General features: G+C 37.9%; 1 protein-coding gene and 1 pseudogene across 1 annotated transcript in view; both read right to left on the bottom strand.

Moving 5' to 3' along the window:
• Faf1 (Fas (TNFRSF6) associated factor 1) overlaps nucleotides 1-12,391 on the bottom strand; it is a gene marked incomplete at its 5' end in the record, with an annotated part of 440,455 nt that overhangs the window by 302,783 nt on the left and 125,281 nt on the right.
• LOC102020640 lies at nucleotides 2,221-3,550 on the bottom strand (annotated as a pseudogene).

Genomic DNA, 12,391 nt, shown 5'->3' with positions numbered 1-12,391 from the left:
ATGTAATATCAAAGTTATTTTGATATATATTGTGCCACTGAGCTATATCACTAGCCCTAGGATAATGGATGGAATCTGAGACCATCATGCTAAGCATAAGAAGTCAAACTCAGAAAGTTAAATATTGTGTGAGATCTTTTATATGAAAAACCTGAAGTATAAATAAATAAATGAATAAAATAAAGGAGTGATTTTTTTAAATTTAAATTTTTAAAATTTTTCAGCAGCATATAATAGCTAATAAATCACTCCTTTATTTATTTATTTATAAATGAATGAATAAAATAAAGGCAGAACATTGGGGGCAGGCCCTTGAATAACATTTTCAGAACCACACCCCTTTCTCTACTATAAGGCCTCCATGAGGTGAGCACTCTACCACATGCTCCCTGCCATGATGCTCTGCTTTACCAGAGGTCCTAATAAATGAGCCCAAGTGACCATGGACAGAAATTTGAGACTATAAGTCAACACTAGTGAAAAGTAACACACTCTTCTTGAAATGACCAAGGGATTTTACTCATTTGAGGAAGTAGTTCAACTATTCAAAATATCCATGAACTTCTAGCATACAATAACAATCTAGCAACAGAAAGAACCAGTTTACGTTGAAGTGTGACACTGTTCATTCATATGAATTTAGCCACATGCAACATCATAACAGTTAAAATGTATTTAATATTGGGTCCCATTCGAGTCCCCCACCCACAAAGTACTAAGGATTGAGTCCAAGGTTGCACGTATGCTAGGCTAAAACTCTTCCAATGAGTATATCTCAGTCCTTCTTTAAACTTTAAGTCCTTATTTTTTTTTTTATCAGTACATGTTTGTATTACACAACAGTGATACTCATTTTGGAGAAGTGATACATGTGAGTAGCATGCCTTGCTCATTTTCAATCCCACTCCCACCATTTCCTGCCCACTGCCTGATCCTATCCTTTATCTGTAAAAGTCTATCTTCTAGTTTCCCATCACTCCTTTATTTTATTCATTTATTTATTTATACTTCAGGTTTTTCATATAAAAGATCTCACACAATATTTAACTTTCTGAGTTTGACTTCTTATGCTTAGCATGATGGTCTCAGATTCTATCCATTACCCTAGGGCTAGGTATATAGCTCAGCGGCACAAGTGCCTGCCTAGCAAGCACAAGGTCCTGAGTTCGAGTCCCAGTATCAAAAAAAAAAGAAAAAGAAAAGCCATCCATTATCCTGGCAATGCCATGATTTCCTTCTTTCTTTTTTATGACTACATAATATTCCAGTGTGTATGTATACCATAATTTCTTCATTCATTTCCCTGTTGACAAGCATCTAGGCTTTTTCAGAGTTTAGTTATTGTGAATTACACTGCTAAAAATATGAGGATATATGTACCATTGTAATAGTATCCTCAATTCTTTGGGAATATACCCAAGAGGCAGTGCTGGGTCAAAAGGAATTTTCTGTGCTTTTTGTTTTGTTTTGAGGAATCTGTACAGTGATTTCCATACTGGTTATACTATCAAAGTCCCACCCACAGGGTAAGACAGTTCCCTTTTTCCAGCATCATTACTAGAATTCATTTTTTTGTGTCTTCTTCAAGATTGCCATCCCTACTGGGGTAAAATGTAATATCAAAGTTATTTTGATATGCATTTCCCAAATGGCTAAAAATGTTTTTCGTGTACATACTGACCATTTGTACTTTTTTTTGAGATAAGTATTTTCATTTAATTTCAGAATCTCAAAACAGCAATAGACCTTGGCCTTGTTTAAAAAAAAACTTAGTTCAACACTAAGCTAGCTAAATAACCTTATTGAAAGGTTTAAATATAATTGATATAGAAAATGTTTTCTTCCTAATCTCAATCTTACATAAGTGGAAGAGGTGAGGGGGGAAAGGTAGACAATTTCTTTAGCAGCATATAATAGCTAAGTCCATCAATCACCTTAAACTAGAATGTTTATTATCAACCCCTTTAAAAAGAATTGAGCTAATATCAAGGCTACCCATTTCATAAGCCAAAAGACAACAATTTTAGAGTTCCACTAAGTAAAATATTTTTGTAATACTTCAAAATTTTTAACCATAAACTAGAGGAATCAGCTCTTCATTGTAACAAAGAAAGGAGTAACAAAGTAAAAGACATTTAAAGTACTCACTTTTTTCAATCTTCAAAAAAAAATAAAGAATGGTTGATTAGCTAACCTTTGTGCTCTAACCAAACTAATTAATTACACTGACTTTACACGGCAATAGCCCATCTGACTGGGCAGCCTGACAGTTCTGAACACTTTTGCAGTAATTTTTTTAAAAGCAAAGATTACTAAAATGATCCAGACATGCATTTCTTGGCCAATCTTGTAGCTAAGGATCTTGTTCCAATCAATCATAGTATGTGTAACTGGCAACTGGCAACGTAAGGCTTTGAAAACAGTGTCCGACACTGTCTGCTAATTCTCACTGATGGCAGTCTGGTATTCATTTTCTGCAGTTTCTACAATCTTTATAAATTCTTTTGCTGTTTATACTTCATTAGACACTGCTAGGGAGTCCTGTATGTCTCCATGACTCATTTGTTGAACATTACCATCTTCCTAATAATGAACCTGAATTTTCAAGTTGCCAACCACCTGAGTGTTGAAGGTGTGATTGTAAACTTCCACTCTGACCTCCAACAACCATTCCAAAAATTTTCTGCTTGGAACTGATGGCTTTCTATGCACGCAATAATGGTTTTGGTGTCCATCTGCTTTTTTATCATACACAGTGCTGACCCTGTTCGGGTAATGCTCTTTTACGTATGCTCACAGTGAAATTTCTACAGAAGTTCTCCATGACTCAACTGCATTTTCTGCTTCATAGTGTCTTGGATCAGTTGCTTCCTTTCTTAAGTGATCAAATTTAAAACTGATTCTGTTTTTTGGATCCAAAAAGTTTCCATTTCCCAAATCACCATGTTCTGTTATCAATACCTGATCTTCATAGCCTTGAATTTTTATTGGAGTAAACTGATTCAAGTTATACTGTGCAAATGCATGGAGGAGATTATCATTATTAAGCAGTAACCGAACATCATTAAAAACCTCATTAAACTCTCCAAGAGGGGCATTAATGATGAATTTTTCTGCTATACGTACCTTCTCCTCATTGGACAGCTGCTCCTCCACATCCGCCATCATCCTTCTGGCGACAAATCACGGCAGCAGCAGCCACCTGACCTCCCCCTTCTGTGCAGTCCTCCGAGCTGGGAGCCCCCGTCAAGGGAGGGGCCAGCCACCCAGGCCTATCTGTACTTCTTTAAAGAAGTGATTCTTCTGTTCACTTGCCCATTTTTTTAAAATTAGTCACTTGTTTGGGAGGGTTTTTTTTTTTTTTTTTTAGTTCTTTAGATATTCTGCATATTAGTCCTCCATTAGAACAGTAGCAAAAAAACTCTCCCATTCTGTAGGTTGTCTTTTAAGAATGTTGATTGTTCCCTTTGCTGTGTAGAAGGTGTTTAATTTTACGTAATCCCACTCATTCATTCTTGATATCCTATGCTTATTGGAGTGTTACACTCTATTTAAGAAGCCACCAGGTATGGTGGCGCACACCTGTAATCCCAGCACTCAGGAGGCTGAGGCAGGAAGATTGCTGCGAATTCAAGACCAGGCTGGGCTACAAAGTGAGGTCAAGGCCAGCCTGAACTGCATACCCTGTCTCAAAAAAGACGAAAAAAAAAAAAAAAAAAAGCAGACTTTGTCTTCCGTCACGGCTTCAAGTGTTTCCCCTAATGTTCTCTTCCAAGAGTTTCAAAGATTCTAGTTTTATAAGTAGGTCTTTGAACTATTTTTAATTTTTTGTTATAGGATAACAGAGTTTCAATTTTTGAAACCAGGTATCCAATTTTCCCATCACCATTTGTTGAAGGTACCTTTTCTTCAATATGTTTGTGGCCCCCTTCTCAAAACTTAGATGGCTATAGGTGCATGGGACTAATGCTGTGGCTTCTGTTCTCATCCATTGATCTACGAATCATTTTTATGCCAGAACCATGTTGTTTTTGTTACTACAGCTTTGTAGTATAACTTGAAATCTGTTGTGTGAAGACTCCAAATTTGTTCTTTCGATCAGGATGTCTTGGACTACTCTGGCTCTCTTCTGGTTCTACATGAATTTTAGGACTGTTCTTCAGGTTCTATGAAGGTTGTTCTTTTATTTTTCAATAGAGATTGTATTAAATAAACAGATCACTAGTGGTAGTATGTTCATTGTAACAATGTTAATTCTGCTAATCCAAGAACAAGTGATGTCTTTTCATTTTCTCATTTCTTTTTCAATTTCTTTCCTTAGTGTTCTTAAGTTTTCATGATTGGGGTGTTCAAGTCAGGGTTTACAAGTGAAACAATTTAATACAGGACACATAATTTATAGGATCATTTTATAGTAGTCCTCCTAAGAGTCAAGTACAAAGAGGACAGGAAATCTGTCCCCACAATAAAGACCCAAAGAAACCACCAGGTGAGTGCCTGGATCTCACAGTAATGTCCTGCACAAGTCCAGCTAAAGACCTAGAGCCCAAGACAGTGTCTCATGCAAGTCTGTTTCAAAGATCTGCACTGGGAAGGCTAAAGGTCAGTGGTGGAAACTAGGAAGTCTGTGCCAGCAGAACAAAGGATCTGTGCCAGTAAGGTGAGGAATCTGCACTGGAACCAGGAAGCTCCCCCAAAAGGTACCACAGTTATCCTCAGCAACAGCAAGGTTCCAAGCTCTTCCGACGATGAGACCAGCCGAGCTCATATCAGGAAAGCCAGTGCCAAAGCTTCTCACAGACACTGAACAGTGTACCACCTTCCCCTCCAAAGCTAGGAAGTGATGCTCAAAATAAGAACCAAAGCTCCCCCAAAGTGAACCATAGCAATTCTCAGCGACAACAAAGTCCTGAGCTCCTTCAATGATAAGAACAGCCAAGTTCATATCAGAAAAGCTAGCATGACAAGCTCCTCCAGGAGAACCAACAGCCACACCCCACTTCTCTCCAGTTCTTTTTATGCTGTTGGCAATAATCCTCAAGTGGGCCCCCCACACCCAGCACCATGCTAATTCCGTTCAGCTGGGTGTTGACTAACAAGTTGACCACCAGTTGTCAATCCACCACCGGGGGTCTTTTATTTCCTTATTTTGATTCCTAGGTCTTTGGCTTTTAAATTATTCTGAATGGAATTGTTTTCTTCAATTTTTCTTAGTGAGTTCATTTTTTTGTTTTGTTTTTTTGTTTTGTTTTTCTCCGGTACCGGGAACCGAACTCATGACCTCGCGCTTGCCGGGCAGGCGCTTTTGCCACTGAGCTAAATCCCCAGCCCCTGTGAGTTCATTATTGTTGTATAGGAATGCTCTTTATTTGAGTGTGCTGATTTTATATTCTGTCATTTTGGTAAGTTTATTTAACAGATCTCAAAGTCTTTTGGTGGAATTTTTCAGTCTTCTATTGAAGAATAACATCATCTGCAGATAGTCTGACTTTTTCCTTTGCTATTTGTATCTCTTTCATTATTTAGCCTGATATGGCTAAAGTTTCAAGGACAATATTGAACAGGAGTGATGAGAGTGAATACCTTGTATAGTTTTTTATTTTAAAGGAAATGCTTTCAGTTTTTCACTGCTCAGTATGATGATGAATGCAGTTTTATCATATATAGCTTTTATCAGTTTGAGTAGGATCCTTCCACAACTATTTTCCTGAAGGTTTTATAATGAAGAAACATTGGGGTTTTGTCACAGGCTGCTTCTATTGCTATGATAATGTGACTTTGATTCTTGTTTGTATTTATGTGTGTTACTACATTTATTGAGTCACACATGTTGAACCATACTTATACCTCTAGGATAAAAACCAATTTGGTCACAGTGAAAGATCATTTTAATGTGTTGCTAAAATCTGTCTGTCCGAGTCCTTGAGGATTTTTGCATCTGTGTTCATCAAAGATACCAACCTATAGTTTTCTTCTTTTGTTCAGAGCTTATCCATTTGGTATTAGGTGATGCTGGCTTCATAGAATGAGTTTGAAAGCATTCTTCTCCTTTTGTTACATGGGAAAATTGGAGATGCTTTGGTGTACTTCTCTAAACATCTGATAAATATTCAGTGATAAACCCATCAAGTCCTATGCTTTTGTTGGTTAGTATAGTTTTTATTGCTGCATCAATTCTGATGATGACAGGCTCTTCCCATTTTTATCTGATTTTATGAACTTTAAAATGTATTGTTTAGCCAGGCGTAGTGGCGCATGCCTATAATCCCAACACTCAGGAAACTGAGGCAGGAGGATTGTTTCAAGTTCAAGACCAGCCTGGGCTACAAAGTGAGTTCAAGGCCAGCCTGAATTGCATAGCAAAACCCTGTCTCAAAAAGACAAAAAAAAAAAGTAAAACAAAAATGTATTATTTAATCTCTTGTGTGGCCCAATGATCTTTCAAAACTGTATTATTCAATCTCCATGTACCTGTATAGTTTCTGTGATTTCTTTTGCAGTATTTAGTTTCATACCATTGCAATCCTATAGGATGTATGAGATCATTTCAATACTTTTTTTTATTTACTAAGACTTGCTTTATGGCCTAAAATATGGACTGCTTTAAAAAAATTCCATGGGCTGATAAAAAAGAAGTGCATTTTGTTTTCGACAAAACACTCTACAGACAGCCCTATGTGGTGGCAAACACCTATAATTCTAGCACTCAGGAAGCTGAAGCAAGAAGACTGCAATGAGTTTAAGGCCAGTCTCGGCTATATAGTGAGTTCTTGGTGAGTATGGTGAGTCACTATGTATAAGTCACTACATAGTGAGACCCTGTTTTAAAACAAAACAAAACAAAACAAAACAAAACAAAACCACTCTGTATATCTGTTAAAACCATGTGTTCTATGGTGTAGTTTACTTCTGATAGCATTGTTGTTGTTGCTGTTCTGGTGTTTTGTTTTTTTATTTTTTTTCTACATGACATTTGTAAAACTGGGTATTGAAGTCCCATATTATGATTGCTCTGCTGTCTATCTTCTTATGTTATGTAGTGCTTGTTTTATGAAACTGGGTATGCCAATGTTTGGTGCATATATGTTTGCAATTGTTGTCTCTGCTCAGTGAACTGCTCTCTTTACCAATATGCAGTAACCTTGTCTCTTCTGTATGTTTTGAAGTCAACCTTATCAGATGTGTTATCATTTTTTATCTTTTCACTTTCAGTCTGTATATGTCTTTGTGGTAAAGTATATCTCTTCTAGGCAACATATAGATGGGTAGATGGGTCTTGTTTTTTGATCCAATCTGCCAACTTGAGTATTTTTAACTAGAGAGTTAAGAGCATGTGCATTAGATGTTATGGTTTAGATCTAAAAATATCCTTCAAAAGTGTCATGTTTACAGGTGAGGCCTTGGCAAGAAGACTACAGATTAAGGGGATATTATGCTCAAAAGTTCATAGCTAACTGTACTGTTCAGATATGGGGACTGACTGGTTAGAAGAGGTACATCACTGAGGGTATGACATAGAAGGGTATATTCTTGACTCTGGCTTCTCCCTCCTCCCTCTGCTTCTGGCAGATACAATGTGAGCAGCTTTCCTTAGCCAGGACCTTCCACCATGCCATTTCTGCCTTGGAGCCATTGGAGCTGCCCAATCATAGACTGAACCGATAGAGATCGTGAGCCAAAACAAACCTCATTTCCTTTAAGTTACAAGTGTCAGATATTTTGTCCCACTGACAGGAAAACTGACTAATGGAGAAAACTGGTACTAGGACTGAGTTAAATCATTGTGGCATTATCCAACCATGTGATTCAGAAGCTTTTGGAACTGGTTTGGGGAAGGAGTTTGGGAAAGTCTGAAGACTCAGACAACAGAAGCCCTGGACTGCTGTGAGCAGAGACTGGAGATTCTGTTGAGAGCACACAAGGCTGGAATGCTAATGGGAATGCAGACAGTAAAGATCAGGCTCATGAGGGTTCAGTTGGAAATGAACCCTACTGAAACTAGACTAGAGGCCATGCATGTTACATTCTGACAAAGAACTTGTCTTGATTTTTTTCATGCCCAAACACTTTGTGTGTGGCTATGTTTAAAGGTGATGGACTAATTAATTTGGTGGAGGAAATGTCACAGCAACACAATGTTAAGGCTGTGGCATGAGTACTACTGGCTCCTTTTACTCACACCTACAGTGAAAATCAGGAGCAAAATCCAATGTGAAAAGTTTGCAGTTTCACCACAAAGAAAGAGCCTACAAAATAAGGGACAAGGAGACAATGGTTGCTAAAAATATTAGCATTAAAAACAAGTCAAGTACTTTGAATCAGGACAACAGGAAAGATGACTTGAAAGCAACCTCAGAAATTGGTCAGACCCCACCTATCTCAGGCTTAAAGGTAGAAAGGTTTAAGCATCTTTAAAAGACTTTCTTTGCAAAAGAACCACAGGGCATCCTTCTCATACAGGGATGTATTCTCTCACAAATTTCCCAAAGTTCAACCACCAGGTACTCAGAGGCCACTGCAGCCACAGTCCAAGGGAACCTGGCTACTGTGTGAGCTGTCAGCAGACCATGATGTCATCCACCTGGTACTGGTTTTCAGGCATGCCTAATGCAAGAGTTATGAGATCACAGAGGCTTCAATCCAGATTTCAGAAGGCCTGAGAGGCCAGGCAAAAATATATGACAGGGTCACGGCCCATGGCAGGAGATCCTGAGAGGGTGATGCATGAAGCTGTGAGAGTAAATACAAATTTCAGTGGAGACCCCAAGGTATTAGTGATGCTAACCATGACAGAGGCTATGTGGGCTACAAAAAAAAAGGACACAGGGTGGGGCTGCCCATACACTTTGAAATCCACATCTTTCCACAATCTGACTGAGTGCTAGACATAGAACTACAGGATTTGTTTAACATACTGGTTTTCAGACTTGTTTCTATCTGATTCTTTTCAATTCACCTATTTCTCCCCTTTTGGAATGGGAATGTTTTATTTTGTGTCATTATATGCTTAAAATATTTCTATGATTTTTACCAAGGCTCACAGCTGCTAAGAGTTTGCTTTGAATCTCAGAGAAGACAACTTGAACTAATCAGGACTGCTGACACTGTAAAGACCTTAGCTACTCTTAGAGATGGACTATATATACTTCGAGTGACATGGATTTTTTGGGTCATGACAAACTGACATGACTTCGGTCTAAAATGTGACCCAAAAGTTTCATGTTCAGAACGAAGGCTTTTGGAAGGTGATTACAGATCATAGGGTGCTACAATTATCAGTGGATTAGTTCACTGATGAGTTAATTGCTGACTGTGCTATTCAGAGGTAGGGCCAGGTCAGAAGAAATGGGGCACATGAGAAACGGCCCAATGTATTCTTGTCCCTGGCTTCTCTCTTTTTCTGTTTCTGGCTGCCACTGTGTGAGCAGTTTTCCTTGGTCAGCCTCTTCCATCATGGTATTTCTGCTTTGGAGCCAGCCATCCACTGACTGAATCCACTGAAACTGTGAACCAAAATAAACCCCTCCTTTTAATTTGCAAATGCTGAGTATTTTTCCCAGGGATAGGAAAGCTAATATAAATATTATTATCGAACGTTATGTAGTGATTTTTGTCATTTCAGGTTGTCCTTACTTGACTCCTTTCTGATTCTCATTCATTTAACTACTCTCCCAGAGAGATTTATTCTTTCCCTTGAACTTGTGGTGGTGGTTTTCCTATTATCTCTGTTTAGCACTCTCTAAGTATCTTCTGCAGTGCTGACTTGGAAGTCAAGAATTTCTTTACTTTAACCTTATCCTGGGAAGTCTTGTGCTCTTCAGTTTTCGAAGGGCTGGGCATGGTGGGGCACGACTGTAATCCCAGCACTTGGGGGGCTGAGGCAGGAAAAGCACTTGGGGAGCATAGTGAGACCCTGTCTCAAAAAAAGACAATGCAACAATCAATTTTGAAGGACAGCATTATAAGATGTAGTAATATGGGTTCTCAAGCATTTTCTTTGAAGGCTTGAAAAACTTCAGTCCAAGCTCTTCTGGTCTTTAAGGTCTGTGTTGAGAAATCTGTTGCTATGATTTTGGGATTTCCCTTCTAAGAGAACTGGTACTTCTACCTAACTTTTAATATTCTTCCTTTGTTCTGAGTTTCTGGCAGTTTGACTACGGTTTGTAGTAAAGAGGTTCCTTTTTAGTTCTATGGCAGATTTAAATGCCTCCTTCATCTGGATATCCATAACAGTTCTCAGATTTGGGAAATTCTCTGCAATTATTTCACTGAATAAATATTTCATGCCATTAGCCACTACTTAAGCACCTTATTGAATACAATGATTCTTATGTTTGTTGTTTTGGAGTTGTCCAGGAGCTCTTGGATAATCTTTTGTTTCTTATTATTTTTTCATTATTACTGACTGAATGTTCTAATACATACAATTTATATTCAAGCCCTGATATCCATTCTTCTAATCTTGCCTACTGTCAATACTTTCCATTGAGTTTTTGTATCTGACATACTGAACGTTTCAATTCCAGGATCTCTGCTTGATTCTTTTTCATTACCTCTCCCTTTAAGCTCACAGACTATTTTAAGAATTGACTCATTCAGCTGCTCATTTGTCTGTGCTATTTCACCATCAATTTCACTATTGAATTTCTAAAATTCTTCGGGATTTCATTCACTTTAGTATCTGTGGAGGCAGCTTTTGAGGACTATGAAATCTTGTTGCATTGTTTTCTCATAATTCTTGTATTCCTCTGCTTAAACTTGTAAATCATGTGGGATAGAAAGCTCTGTCACTACTGTGGAGATTTCTTGAGTAAACAGCTACTTCCCTATAATATGCACTTGCCTTTGGATGTGAATTCATCACAAAAGCACTCACCTGACCTAGTCAACATACAGTGTTACCTTAGCTCACGAACTTAATTCTTTCCACAATTCTGTGCAAACCAAACTGGAGGAAAACCAAATCAAATTCAATGGTTAGGTTCAATGTTGACCTTATGGGGGCCAGTCCCAAAATGGTGAAGCAGTGAGTGATGGCAACTCAGTTCCTTCAGGACAAAGTGTCTATAGTCTAGAAAATGATAGCTTGGAGAAGAACCAAAGTGAGTGGTGGTTACCTGGGAATCACAAGGAAACTGACAGAGAAGAAAACAAGATTAAGTGATACAAAAGACACAGACCACACAATGGAAGAGAAACCACACAGTGCCACTGACAGCAGCTGGCTAGCCACCTGCTGACAGGCAAAGTGAAATTAACAACTTTTTTGCTCATGAAGAACCTGAAGAAGTTAATGGCAATGATGGTCTAACTTGTCGAAACTTCTGGCATACAATGAAAGAGGTTCTAAGCAGAAAAAATTCATCACAATCAATGCTCATATTAAGAAAATAGAGCTGGCACAAATAGACAACCTTATGAGAAATCTTAAGTGAGAAACAACAAACCAGCCCCAAACCAAAATTAAGAAGGGAAATTATAAACATAAGAATGGAATCAAGAAACTGTGACTTAAACAACAGAGGGAAAAAAAAAAATGAACCTAAGCACTGGTTCTTTGAAAGAATAAAAAAAACAGATAAGCCCTTCAGCCATACTTACCAAGAGAAAGCAAGAAAAAACATCAATGCAATCAGAAATGAAAAAGGTGAAATTACAACTGACAATGTGGAAATCCAGAAGTTAGTAACTACCTCAAAAAATTATATTCCAACAAATTAGCAAACTTAGAAGAAATAGATTCCTAGACACATATAAACTACCAAAACTAACCCAAGAAGACATAAGTATGCTTAAACACGCAATAACAAGCAATAAAATTGACAAAGTAAAAAGAATCTACAACTAAAAAAAGCCCAGGACCTCATGGATTCATTGCTGAATTCTACAAAACTTTTAAGGATGTTGTATCACCAATTTTCTTTTCTTTTTTTTTTTTTGGTTTTTCTCCGGTACCGGGAACCAAACTCACGACCTTGCGCTTGCCAGGCAGGTGCTTTGCCGCTGAGCTAAATCCCCAGCCCTTTGTATCACCAATTTTCCTCAAGTTCTTCGAACAAATTGAAAGGGATGGACTGCTGCCAAACTCATTTATGGAAGCCAGGTTCAGTATGACTCCAAAACTGAATAAAGATCCAACTGAAAAGGAAAACTATAGAATAATCTCTTTAATGAACACAGATGCAAAAATCCTCAATGAGATATTAGCAATAGAATGCAGCACATTATCAAAAAGACCATACATCATTATCAAGGTTGAGTCAAGAAGATATCAAATTCCTGAACAACCCATTATCAATTAATGAGATTGAAAGTGTGATTAAAAATCTACCAACAAAGAAAAGCCCAGGCCCTGATGGATTCACAGCAGAATTTTACAAGAAATTCAGAG

Source organism: Chinchilla lanigera, unplaced genomic scaffold, assembly GCF_000276665.1.
Source record: "Chinchilla lanigera isolate Chin_1 unplaced genomic scaffold, ChiLan1.0 scaffold00063, whole genome shotgun sequence".
In the NCBI taxonomy this organism is placed as follows: Eukaryota; Metazoa; Chordata; class Mammalia; order Rodentia; family Chinchillidae; genus Chinchilla; species Chinchilla lanigera.
Note: the sequence above shows the minus strand (reverse complement) of the source record. Positions and strands in the feature narration are given on the sequence as shown.